At 51.2% G+C, this 13,311-nt stretch overlaps 1 protein-coding gene across 2 annotated transcripts in view; it reads left to right on the top strand.

The window, feature by feature from the left end:
- The first annotated feature begins 1,353 nt into the window (after positions 1 to 1,353).
- The window catches only part of POLD1 (polymerase (DNA directed), delta 1, catalytic subunit), a 41,317-nt gene continuing 29,359 nt past the window's right edge, over positions 1,354 to 13,311 (top strand). For both annotated transcript variants that reach the window (XR_001004436.1, XM_011965983.1), the window contains exon 1: positions 1,354 to 1,421. The gene's annotated coding sequence lies outside the window, so the exon portion shown is untranslated. The remainder of the gene's footprint in view (positions 1,422 to 13,311) is intronic.

The following is a 13,311-nucleotide window of genomic DNA, read 5'->3' as shown; positions in this document are numbered from 1 at the left end:
TAAAATTATGAATACAATCCAGCCCAGAGCTGGAGTGCAAGATGGAGAGGGCGTGGGCTTCTAGGGACCTCAGTGACATCGGGTCCCTGAACCTGATTGAGCATGTGGGACTGGGCCTCCCCAGGCTGGTGGGAGGGGTGGCACATAGGGTTCTAGTGCTGGGTGGTGTGTCGCCTGCTGTGAAAGTTCAGAACAGGGGCCTGACAGCCTCAGGGTCACCTCCCTGGGCAAGGTGAATCAGAACTCGCCCTTGAAGGCTAAACAGGACTTAAGTGGATGAGGGGAACTGGACTTTCGTCCCAATAACGAGTGTTTTCTGAGGCCTCCTGTGGGCCAGGCACTGGGTTGGCCATTCTAGAGATGGAGACATTCACCCAGCAAATGTTTCCAGAGCATTTACTAGTCAGACACAATTCTAGGCACTGGAAACATCCGTGAACAAGATAACCACCCTCCTACCAAGACTCCGGATAGGGACTTTAATGAGGGTGGCACTGTGGTGGGGCTAGAGGAAGTCAGGCAAGGTGTCACAACAGAGGCAATCGCTGGGACCTAAAACAAGAGCCCAGGGGCTGGGCCTCCAAGTTGAGGGAACAGCACGTGCAAAGTTTGAAAGGTGAGGGACACTGCGAGTTCGGAGTCAGCAAGCGACGAAGTTCCTCCAATTCCTCTTGCCCATGTGCCAGCCCTAAAGGAGCTGAATGAGCGATTCTAATCTAGGGCAAAAGAGGGGGTTGCATGGAGGGATGCAACTTAAAGGTACATTTATTTGGGGCAGGGGACAGCGGAAGTGAGAGTAGTTAAAAACGATCACCTTATCCCAAGAGTAGTGTACCGGGCGCCCCACACGTGTCCCCATCATTCGTTGTTGAGTCTAGTTTACATGTGGGGAAACTGAGGCCAGGATGGAGAACAGATCAAGGCAGGACTCCACCACTTATCGGCCAGCCTCTGCGGGGATCTCGGGCGTCAGGTCACCGGCTGGCTGCTGGGCAGCGACGGGGCAGGGCTCCCTACGTGGCCCCAGGGGAGAAGCCGGCGGGGGACGCGGAGGATGCGCGCGCAACACCCGAGGGTGGAAGGAGAGAGAACACAGCCGCGGCGCGCACAGACTGCGCGAGGTCGTGAACGCTGCTGCACGGAGGGGCGTGGCTTCTGGCCGACACGTCATGGGGAGGCGGAGTTAAGGGAATTTTTCAGCAAGGGGGCGAGGCCACTTTGCAAGCTGAGGGAGGGGGCGGGGCCTGCCTTGCAGTCGAACGACCGGGGCGTGGTCCGCCGCCTGGTTGGGCGTGGCCTCGCCCGCACTTGGGCAGGCGGGGGCGTGGCCCGTCTCGGCGCCCCGCGGCTCTGGGCTTGCGCGCGCGGGAGTCAGGGGTCACGGCGGCGTAGGCTGTGGCGGGAAACGCTGTTTGAAGCGGGTGAGTAGAGGGGAAAAGGGGAGTTCGGGGTACTGGGCCTGGTAGGGAACGGGGCTTGACCAGCCAGGCACATAGACCTGAGAGAGGGTTGCGAGGGCACCCTTTGGCCCGGGGGCGCGCAGGAGGGGGCAGCGGCCAGGGATTTCCTTGGGGAGGGCGCGGGGACGCACAGGAAAAGGCCGGGGAGGGGGTGGAGTTCCTCGGCGGGCAGGGGGCGCATGCGCCGGGCACCGTGGGGCAGGAAGTGGCCCGGGAGAAGCGGGGGCACTGGGTGGTGCACGTGCTGGCTTGGTGTCATCCTGGATTCACTGGGTGTTTGAGTACTCTGTGCCAGGCACTATTCTGGAAGCAAGAACAAGTCAGAGAAGTCCCTGCCTTGGGAAGACAGATGGTAGACAAGTGATGAGTTTTAATAGTAGCACCAGTAAAGCCCTGCTCTGGGGCTGTGAGATGCTCTCAGAAGGGAACTAACACAAGGTAACATGGTAATAATGATCGAGGAGCTTGCTGCTTTAGCTGGAGTGGTCCAGAATCGGCCGCTCTGGGACCCTCAAGTGCAAAGGCTCTGAGGTGGAAGGAGCTCGGCGTATTCGTAGCAGGAGCCGAGGGGACGAGAGTAATACAGATGAAGTCGGAGTCATGATGGGGAACTAGATCCTATAGGGCCTTGTAAACCTTGGTATGGAATTTTTCCTTTATTCTAGGTTCAGCGGGGAGCCGTGGGAGGGTTTGAGCGTGGAAACAACACGATTTGCCCCGTGTTTTGAAAAACTCACTGACCACTGAATGGAAATTGGATTGTAGCAGGAATAAGAATGGAAGGAGGGAGATCTGTTAGGACGGAGAGAGTCCAGCAGGCAGAGGGAATCAGGCTCAGATTACCTTTGTGGGTGGAGCCACGGGGACTGGCTGATGGACTGGGCGTGGGAGCCAGGGGAAGAGTCCAGGATGACTCTTGGGTTTGAGGTTTGAGCAGCAGTCTGGATGGGGAAGGCTAAGGGAGAGAAGCAGGTTGGGGTTGCCGCTCTGAAGGCAGAGATTAGTTGGGGAGTGAGTAGGCAGGGTTTAGAGAGGAACTAGGAGTGGGCAGGGCGATGTCAGTGCCTCGCCTCAGCCCTTCCACTCAAGGAACTTGTTGCCGCTCTCTCTCCTTTTTTTTTTTTTTTTTTGATTCGGAGTCTCGCTCTGTCGCCCAGGCTGGAGTCAGCTCACTGCAAGCTCCGCCTCCCGGGTTTATGCCATTCTCCTGCCTCAGCCTCCCGAGTAGCTGGGAGTACAGGCGCCCGCCACCTCGCCCGGCTAGTTTTTTGTATTTTTTAGTAGAGACGGGGTTTCACCAGGTTAGCCAGGATGGTCTCGATCTTCTGACCTCGTGATCCGCCCGTCTTGGCCTTCCAAAGTGCTGGGATTACAGGCTTGAGCCACCGCGCCCGGCCCTTTTTTTTTTTTTTTTTTTTTTTTTAAGACAGAGTCTTGCTCTGTCACCCAGGCTGGAATGCAGTGGTGCGAACTCAGCTCATTGCAACCTCCTCCTCCTGGGTTCAAGCGATTCTCGTGCCTCAGCCCCCTGAATAGCTGGGATTACGGGCGCCTGCTGCCACACCCCGCTCACTTTTTGTATTTTTAGTAGAGATGAGGTTTCGCCATGTTGGCCAGGCTGGTCTCGAACTCCTGACCTCAGGTGATCCACTCACGCCGGCCTCCCAAAGTGCTGGGATTACAGGCATGAGCCACCGCACCCGGCCGCCTCTCCTCCTTCCTGCACTTCCCCCCACAGGTCTCTCTTCCCTCTAGAGAGGTTCCTTCCCTTCCCTGAAATGCTCTTCCCTCTCTTATGGGTTTCTGATAGCTGCTCTTTGGACAGGCCCTCTGCTGAGCACTGGGGAGCCAATGATCATCCAGTTTGGTTGGGGAAGGACAGGAGATCTCAGTCCAGAGTGTGCTGAGCTATGGTGGAGCAGTGATAGTCTTTGGGAGCCAGGAGAAGAACCTGTGTGCTCAGGGAAGACTCACCAGAGTGGTTGATACTCACAGTGAGTTTCAACTCACATGTCTTTTTTTTTGGTTTTTGAGACAGAGTCTTGCTTTGTCACCCAGGCTGGAGTGCAGTGGCGCGATCTCGGCTCACTATAACCTCCACCTCCCGGGTTCAAGTGATGCTCATGCCTCATCCTCCCGAGTAGCTGAGATTACAGGTCCACGCCACCACGCCCAGCTAATTTTCGTATTTTTAGTAGAGACAGAGTTTTGCCATGTTGCCCAGGCCAGTCTCGAATCCCTGACTTCAAGTGATCCGCCCACTTCAGGCTCCCAAAGTGCTGGGATTACAGGCGTGAGCCACCACACCTGGCCTAAACTCACGTGTCTTGAAGTAACCGGACACTGTGCAGAGTGATGCCGGAGACCCCGACTTGGGCAAGACGCTGACTCCTTTTCTCGAGGAGCTCACAGGCTGAAAGGATCCCAGCTCTGCATGCACACATGCAATAGTGGAAGTGGCACAAGACGTTGTGGGGACCCTGAAGAGCAGCTGGTCAGCTTGGAGGAGCTAAGCCTGAGCTGAGTCTCCGGATGCAGTGGAGTTTCATGCAGTGAACGCTGCCTAAGGCTTCTTGGGGGCTCAGCCCTGTGCTGGGTGATGCTAAGGTCCCAGAGGAGAGTCAGTCCTTGCTCTGCCATCCAGAGGTCCCTGGCTGGTAAGGGAGGAAGACATATACCCAGGCAGTCCAGAGGCAGCAGTCACAGAGGCCTAGGGGAAGGACAAGACCAAAAGCGTGGAGGTGAGCCTGGGCAACATAGCAAGACCCTGTCTCTACAAAAAATACAAAAACTAGGCCGGGCGCGATGGCTCGCGCCTGTAATCCCAGCACTTTGGGAGGCCAAGGCGGGCAGATCGTGAGGTCAGGAGATATCGAGACCATCCTGGCTAACACGGTGAAACCTGGTCTCTACTAAAAGTACAAAAAATTAGCCAGACGTGGTGGCAGGTGCCTGTAGTCCCACTTACTCCGGAGGCTGAGGCAGGAGAATGGCAGTGAGCCGAGATCACGCCACTGCACTCTAGCCTGGGTGAACAGAGTGAGACTCCGTATCAAAAAAAAAAAAAAATTACAAAAACTAGCCTGGTGTGGTGGCACATGCCTGTGGTCCCAGCTGGCCAGGAGGCTGAGGTGGGAGGATTGCTTGAGCCCTGGAGTTCAAGGCTGCTGTGAGATGTGATCATGCCACTGCACTTTAGGCTGCGCAATACAGTGAGATCTTGTCTCAAAATAAAAAAGTGAAGGTGTTTTCTGGTGGAACAAAAATGAATAGTCGCCTTTGCAATTATTTAATCATTCCCTCAGCCGGTGTGTGTGAGCCAGGACGCAGTGGTGAACAAGCAAACAAATCCACCTTCAAAGTTGTCTCCCAGGGGAGGTCACCACTGTATCTCCCCTGGCACAGGCCTGGCACACAGATTTAGCGGTGGGGCTCTGGAGCCAGCCTGCCTGAGTTTGAACCCTGGCCGTGCCCCACGGGGCTAGCTGTGCCATCTTGGGCAGGTAGCTTCACGTCTCTGGACCTCAGTTCCAGCCTTTGTAAAATGAGGTCGTAGCAGCACCTACCTCAGAGGGTTTTGTGAGGATTCTTTGAGTTCCTTTATTCTTTTATCGTTCAAAAAATGTTTTCTAAGCACCCCCCCCCCCATTCCTGGAGCACAGGATACAGCAGGAAACAAAAGATGATGCCCCTGCTCTCCTGGAGCCCCCGTTCTATTACCAGGACTCACTGGACACAAGATAACTAACCAGGCCAGGCGTGGTGGCTCACGCCTGTTATCCCAGCACTTTGGGAGGCCGAGGCGGACGGATCACTTGAGGTGAGGAGTTTGAGACCAGCCTGGCAAACATGGTGAAACCCAGTCTCTACTAAAAATACAAAACTAGCTGGACATGGTGGTGGGTGCTTGTAAGCCCAGCTACCTGCGAGACTGAGGCAGGAGAATCACTTGAGTCCGGGAGGCGGAGGTTGCAGTGAGCCGAGATTGCGCCACTGCACTCCAGCCTGGCAACAGAGCGAGACTCCGTCTCAAAAACAGAACAAAACAAAACAAAAAAAAACTGTGAGATTGGAGGCCGGGTGCAGTGGCTCACACCTGTAATCACAGCACTTTGGGAGGCTGAGGTGGGAGATCATTTGAGCCCAGGAGTTTGAGACCAATCTGGCCAACATAGTGAAATCTCGTCTCTACAAAAGTTAAAACATTAGCAAGGCATGGCGGCTGGTGCATGCCTCTGGTTGCAGTTACTTGGGAGGCTGAAGTGGATGGATCATTTGAGCCTAGGAGATCAAAGCTGCAGTGAGCCATGTACGTGCCGCTGCACTCCAGCCTGGGCAACAGAGCAAGATCCTGTTCCCCCCCAAAAAAAACGAAATAAAGCTGTGAGATTGGGCGAGATTGGATTAGGTCATTGAGGAAATGAGTGTCTCACTCATTGAGAAAACCGGTGTCTGGCCTGCAGTGAGCGCGTGGTGTCATTTGACTGCTGAATCTCTGTTAAGTGCTTGCTACCGAAGGGCTGTGAGAGGTGCAGAGGACAACGTTTGCCATCCTGTGCCAGGGCTGATGAGAGGGGACACAGGGGCCTTTCCTTCCTAATGCTGCTCTGCCTCCACCGTGTACTAACAAGAGCCCAGGTTTTGCCCCTGCTGACACCGTCCCTCCCACCGCACCCCTGTAGCCACAGCCAACTGACCAAGGGCAGCCAGTCGGCTCCTTCCTTCCTCCTCCAGCTCCGGCAATGACTCTGGGCTCCCACAAGCCCCTGCGCTTCGTCTGTCCCACGCGGGTCTCTCCCCGCAGGTCATCACTCCCTGTCTCTCCGGCTACTTGCACAACTGGAGCCAGAGCCACTAACTACACTTGCTTCTTCCTATAAGTCACACATGTACGCGGCTGTCACTCAAAGAGCGCAAACGCAGAGTCAGCTGAAGTCCTCCTCACACGAAACCTCCTGCACACACTCACGGCTGCACCACTCGCAAACGGTGGAAGCACCCCTAATGTCCATCCACCGATGAACGGATACTGCAAACGTGTCCTCGCCATACAGCGGAAAAGTACTCAGCAAAAAAGCAACGCAGCACCGATGACAGGCCGCCACACACATGAACGATGAACACATTCAGAGAAAGCAGCCAGACACAAGAGGCCGCGTATTCCAAGATCCCGTTTATAGGAAATGCCCAGAATAGGCAGATCCATGGAGACAGAAAGTAAGATGAGTGGCTGCCAAGGGTGGGGGCAGATGAGCTGAATGCGGGGAGAGAGCTAAAGGATGTAGGCTTTTTGGGGTGATGAAAGAGTTCTAAAATTGACTGTAGTGATGGTTGCCTAACTCTGAACATACTAAATACCATTGAACTATATATACTTTAAATGGATGAATTGTATAGTATGTGAATTATAGCTCAATAAAGCAGTTGGCAAATGAAGTCTTCTTCTACCCTGTCCCCCAGGAAACCAGTTTCTTAGCTGTCCTTGTAGAATGATGCATTAAAAGCAAATAGATTTATACATATGCTCTGCATTAAAATAAAAAAGGTTTCTACATACTCCCTGCATTAAAAACAAAAAGATTTATACATACTCTTCTGTCCACCTTGTAAAATTGTTACTATTTTCATGTTATATATTTCCCCCTTAATATTTTGAAAAGTCTCAAACCTGCAGAGAAGGTACATATTGAGTACAGTGAACAGCCACGCCCTTTGCCTTGATTTACTGGCTGTTGGCATGATACCTCATTTGCTTTATCCAAGCACACACTTATACCTGTACCTTTTGTCTTTTTTGTAGCTGAACTATTTGAAAGTTGTGGTCATCATGATACTTTGCCTCTGAAAACTCCAGCAGTTAACTCCTGTTTTTTGTTTTTTGTTTTTTGTTTTTTTGAGATTGAGTCTTGCTCTGTTGCTCAGGCTGGAGTGCAGTGGCACAATCTTGGCTCACTGCAACCTCCGCCTCCCGGGTTCAAGCGATTCTCCTACCTCAGCTTCCTGAGTAGCTGGGATTACAGGCACCTGCCACCACACCTGGCTAATTTTTGTATTTTTAGTAGAAACGGGGTTTCACTGTCTGCCAGGCTGGTCTTGAACTCCTGACCTCATGATCCACCTTCTTCTGTCTCCCAGAGTGCTGGGATTCCAGACGTGAGTCACTGCACCCAGGCTAACTCTTTTTTTTTTGTACAGGAGCTTACTCTTATCATGCAGGTTATAGTACAGTGGTGTGGTCACGGCTCATTGCAGCCTCAGACTCCCCATACTCAGCTGATCCTCAGCCTCCTGAGTAGCTGGGACTAAAGGTGTTTGCCACCACACCCTGCTAATTTTTGTATCGTTTTATAGAGACAGGGTTTCACCATGTTGCTTAGGCTGATCTCAAACTCCTGGGCTCAAGCGATCCCCCTGCCTCGGCCTCCAAATGTCCTGGGATTACAGCCGTGAGCCACCGTGCCTGGCCTCCAGCAGTCGGCTCTTAAGAACAGGGATGTCCGCCTACAGAATTACAGTGTCATTGTCATCGTCATGCAGTTTAACATGAGACAGTGACGTTATCGAATAGACAGTCCTTATTTAGATCTGTCATGTGTCCCTGTAATATTCTTCAAAGCTATTAATAATTTCTTTCTTTTTTTTTTTTTCGCCGAGACTGAGTCTTGCTCTGTCACCCAGACTGGAGTGCAGTGGCGCTATTTCAACTCACTGCAACCTCTGCCTCCTGGGTTCAAGCCATTCTCCTGCCTCAGCCTACCGAGTAGCTGGAATCAGGCATGCACCACTATGCCTGGCTAATTTTTTTGTATTTTTAGTAGAGACGGGGTTTCATTTTGGTCAGGCTGGTCTCGAACTCCTGACCTCAGGTGATACTCCTGACCTCAGGTGATTCACCTGCCTCGGACTCCCAAAGGGCTGGGATTAAAGGCGCGAGCCACCATGTTCAGCCTGTGTTTTTGAGACAGTCTCACTGTCATCCAGGCTGGAGTGCAGTGGTGCGATCTTGGCTCACTGCAATCTCTACCTCCTGGGTTCAAGGCTCACTGCAACGTCTGGCTCCTGGGTTCAAGCTATTCTCCTACCTCAGCCTCCTGAGTAACTGGGATTACAGGCGCCTGCCACAATGCCCAGCTAATTTTTGTATTTTTAGTAGAGACGTTTCACCGTGTTGACCAGGCTGGTCTCAAACTCCTGACCCCAGGTGATCCACCCACCTCAGCCTCCCAGAGGGGTGGGATTACAGGCATGAGCCACTGTGCCTGGCCAATAATTTCATTTTTTTTTTTTTCCCACTCTTGTCGCCCAGGTTGAAGTGCAATAGCACAATCTTATCTTACTGCAACGTCCACCTCCCAGGTTCAAGCAATTCTCCTGTCTCAGCCTCCTGAGTAGCTGGTATTACAGGCGACCACCACCACTCCCAGCTAATTTTTGTATTCTTTTAGTAGAGACGGGGTTTTCACCACATTGCTCAGGCTGGTCTTAATCTCCAGACCTCAGGTGATCCTCCCGCCTCAGTCTCCCAGAGTGCTGGGATTACAGGCATGAGCCACCACGCCCGGCCCATAATTTTATTTTTTTAATCCAAGTTCTAACTTAGGATAACACACGTTGTCATGGCAACTTTTTCATTTTTTGAGACATGTCTCACTCTCTTTCCCAGGCTGTATTGCAGTTGTGCAATCATGGGTCACTGCAGCCTTCACCTCCCAGTCTCAAGTGATCCTCCCACCTCAGCCCCCCGAGTAGCTGGGACTATAGGTATACGCCACCATGCTTAAGTAATTTTTAATTTTTTGTAGAAATTGGGTCTCACCATATTGCCTAGGCTAGTTTCTAACTCCTGGCCTCAAGTGATCCTCCCACCTCAGCCTCGCAAAGTGTTGGGATTACAGATGTGAGCCCCCTAGCCTAGGCAACTTACTTTTTCATGACATCAGCAGTTTTAAAGATTTCAGACCAGTGTTGTCACCCTTCACTTTGGATTCGTTTGTTTCTTTTTCTTGTTTTGTTTTGAGACAGAGTTTGCTCTGTCACCCAGGCTGGAGCACAGGGGCATGATCTCAGCTCACTGCAACATCTGCCTCCCAGGTTCAAGTAATTCTCCTGCCTCAGCCTCTGGAGTAGCTGGTATTACAGACGCCCACCACCATGCCCAGCTAATTTTTGTATTTTAGTAGAGACAGGGTTTCACCATGTTGGTCAGGCTGGTCTGGAACTGCTAATCTCAAGTGATCCACCCGCCTTGGCCTCCCAGAATGCTGGGATTACAGGCGTGAGCCCCCGCGCCCAGGCCGTTTTTTTCTTAATGACTAGAATCAGGGTAAACGTTTTCTTAGACATTTTTTTCAACACAAAAGATAAAATTCTGAGTGCACCACTGTGCATCTTGCTTTATCTATTGAACAATGCCTCTTTGAGAAACTTCCCTATCAGTACACAAAGAGCTTCCTCATTCATTTACACAGTTGCATAGTATTCCATTGAACGGACTTAACATAACTTATTTAAATAGACCCCTGGGTGAGGACAGTTAGGTGGTTTCCAGTCTTTGGGGATTTCAAACGATGCTTCCGGAAATAACCTTATAAATGCAGTTTTTCTTATGTGATAATATACCTACAGCGTACGTCCCTAGATGTGGAATTGTGGCCTCCAAACTTTTATGTTTGTAATTGAGGTGTCATTTACATGGCATGCCATGCCCAGGTCTCCAGTGTACAGTTGGCTGTGTAGTGTGGTTTATCACCCCAGAAAACCCCTCATACCCTTCCCAGTCTCTCCTACTCTAGGAGCAGCCACTAGTCTGATTTCTAGCGCTGTAGATCACTTTAATCTAGTCTACTTTGTCTAAATGGTATCATACAATAAGTACGTTCTTTTTTACAGAGGTAAAATTAGCCATTTTAAAGCAAACAATGGCTGGGCGCGGTGGCTCCTGCCTGTAATCCCAGGACTTTGGGGAGGCCGAGGCGAGCAGATCACTCGAGCCCAGGAGTTTCAGACCAGCCTGAGCAACATGGCAAAACCCGTCTTTACCAAAAAACAATTGGCCAGTCATGGTAGCACGCACCTGTCTTCCTAACTACTCAGGAGGCCAAGGTAGGAGGATCGCCTGAGCCTGGGAGGTCAAGGCTGCAGTGAGCTGAGATCATGCCACTGCACTCTGGCCTGGGCGACAGAGTGAGACCTTGTCTCAATAAAGAGAGAAAATAATAATAAAGCAAAGAATTCAGTTGGTACATTCACAGTGTTGTACAACCATTACTTCTGTCTAATTTCAAAACATTTCATCACCCCTGCAGAAAACGCCATACTCCATAACCAGTCGCTCCTCGATGCCCAGCGTGTGCTTTGTGTCTGGCTTCTGCACAGCCTGCTTTCAAGATCCATCCGTGCTGCATGTCTGTCAGTAGCTGGCCCCTTTCTAATGCTGAGTGTCTGTCATGAACCGCCCTGAACATTTCTAACATATACTCCGTCAGTTCAGAATTTTTCCGTGCTTATTTGAGGTCTAAGCCGTTGTACCAAGGAGCCCCCAAAACACAGTGGCCCAAGAAAGACACAAATTGATTTCTCCACGTAACGCTTTGGAAGATAGGCAAGTGTGCAGGATTGGCAGACAGCTTTGCCCTGGAAGGTTGTTGGGGAGCCCAGTGTTGTCCCCATCCTTGTGGTTGGCTCCCCCACTACATCCACGTTCCAGCCATTGTGACGGGGAAGAGGGTAGGGGGATGTCCCAGTAGCTGCACACCTCATGACCACTCTCATTCCTGGAGGGAGAACTTAGTCACGTGGCCATGCTGGCAGTGCACACTGGGAAATGTAGTCTTCGACTGGGCAGCCCATGGCCGCTCCGGAGAGGCAGGGTTGGAGGGGTGTGTTCTATTGCAAAAAAGCAAAGCAAAGCTGGGCACGGTGGCTCACACCTGTAATCGAAGCACTTTGGGAGGCCGAGGCGGGCGGATCACGTGAGGTCAGGAGTTCCAGACCAGCCTGGCCAACATGGTGAAACCCCGTTTCTACTAAAAATACAAAAAATTAGTGGGTATGGTGGCAGGCGTCTGTAATCCCAGCTACTTGGGTGGCTGAGGCAGGAGAATCGCTTGAACCCAGGAGGCGAGGGTTGCAGTGAGCCAAGATCAGCCACTGCACTCCAGCCTGGGTGACAGAGTGAGACTCTGTCTAAAAAAAATAAGTAAAATAAAAAGGCAAAGTGAGGACTGGATATGGGGCAACTGTTATGAGATCCAGAGGTGTTCACTTGAACCTAGGACAGCTGACCTGCTCACCTGCCTCTTCCCAGCCGCATCTAGGATCTGCCCTATGTTCCAGTAATCCCCTCTGTCTCAACCTGGACCCTGGGGGACAAGTACTTTGTTTTTTTGTTCGTTTTTTTGTTTTTTGAGACAGAGTTTTACTCTTGTTGCCCAGGCTAGAGTGCAATGGTGCAGTATTGGCTTACTGCAACCTGTACCTCCCGGGTTCAAGCAATTCTCCTGCCTCAGCCTCCCAAGTAGCTGGGTGTTACAGGTGTGCACCACCATGCCCAGCTAATTTTGTATTTTTTTAGAAGAAACAGGGCTTCACCATGTTGGTCAGGCAGGTCTCAAACCCCTGACCTCAAGTGATCCACCTGTCTCGGCCTCGCAAAGTGCTGGGATTATAGGTGCGAGCCTGGGTGACAGAGCAAGACTCCATCTCAAAAAAAAAAAAAAATAGTGTAAAGAACACCTGCACGCCCTTTGCCCAGATCACCTGTTTCAACATTCCGCCCTATTTATGATTTGCATGCGTGTTTCTTATCTCCCTTCTCTCTGTATACGTACACTTTTTACAAAGAATTCCCAATACCTTGCAGGCGTTATGGCCATTTACTCCTAAATACTTGAGTGTGTATCTCCTTAGAATATTCTTATTGAACCCCAGTAAAGTAACCCACTTAAGTTTAACCAGAATATAATCTTGTCTGATCAACCAGAGGATACATACCTTTTTTTTTTTTTTTTTTTTTTTGAGACAGGGTCTTGCCATGTTGTCCAGTCCAGTCTCGAACTCCTGGGCTCAAGCAATTCTCCCACCTTGGCCTCCCAAAGTGCTGAGATTACAGACATAAGCCACTGTGCCCAGTGAACCTTTTTGTTGTGGCTGTTTTTTGGCCTGTTTGTTTGGGTTTTATTTGGTGGTGGTGGTGGTGGTGGATTTTTTTTTTTGAAGACAGTATTGCTGTGTCGCCTGGGCTAAAGTGCAGTGGCACGATCTCGGCTCACTGCAACCTCCACCTCCCGGGTTCAAGTGATTCTCCTGCCTCAGCCTCCCAAGAAGCCATAATTACAGGTGTACACCACCACACCCAGCTAATTTTTTTGTATTTTTATTAAAGACAGGGTTTTACCATGTTGACCAGGCTAGTCTCGAACTCCTGACCTCAAGTGATCCACTTGCCTCAGCTTCCCAAAGTGCTGGGATTACAGCGTGGGCCACCATACCTGGCTCCAGTCAACTTCTATATCAATATACCCCAAAATAATCTTTTTTTTTTTTTTTGAGATGGAGTCTCGCTCTGTTGCCCAGCCTGGAGTGCGGTGGCATGATCTCGGCTCACTGCAAGCTCTGCCTTCTGGGTTCACACCATTCTCCTGCCTTAGCCTCCCGAGAAGCTGGGACTACAGGCGCCTGCCACCACACCTGGCTAATTTTTTTGTATTTCTTTAGTAGAGATGGGGTTTCACCGTGTTAGCCAGGATGAGCTCGATCTCCTGATCTCATGATCCACCTGCCTCCCAAAGTGCTGGGATTATAGGGGTGAGCCACCGTGCCCGGCCTCCAAAATAATCTTTTATAGGTTATT

Source organism: Mandrillus leucophaeus, unplaced genomic scaffold, assembly GCF_000951045.1.
Source record: "Mandrillus leucophaeus isolate KB7577 unplaced genomic scaffold, Mleu.le_1.0 Scaffold74, whole genome shotgun sequence".
Taxonomy (NCBI): domain Eukaryota; kingdom Metazoa; phylum Chordata; class Mammalia; order Primates; family Cercopithecidae; genus Mandrillus; species Mandrillus leucophaeus.
This window is presented reverse-complemented; position numbering and strand designations above follow the sequence as displayed.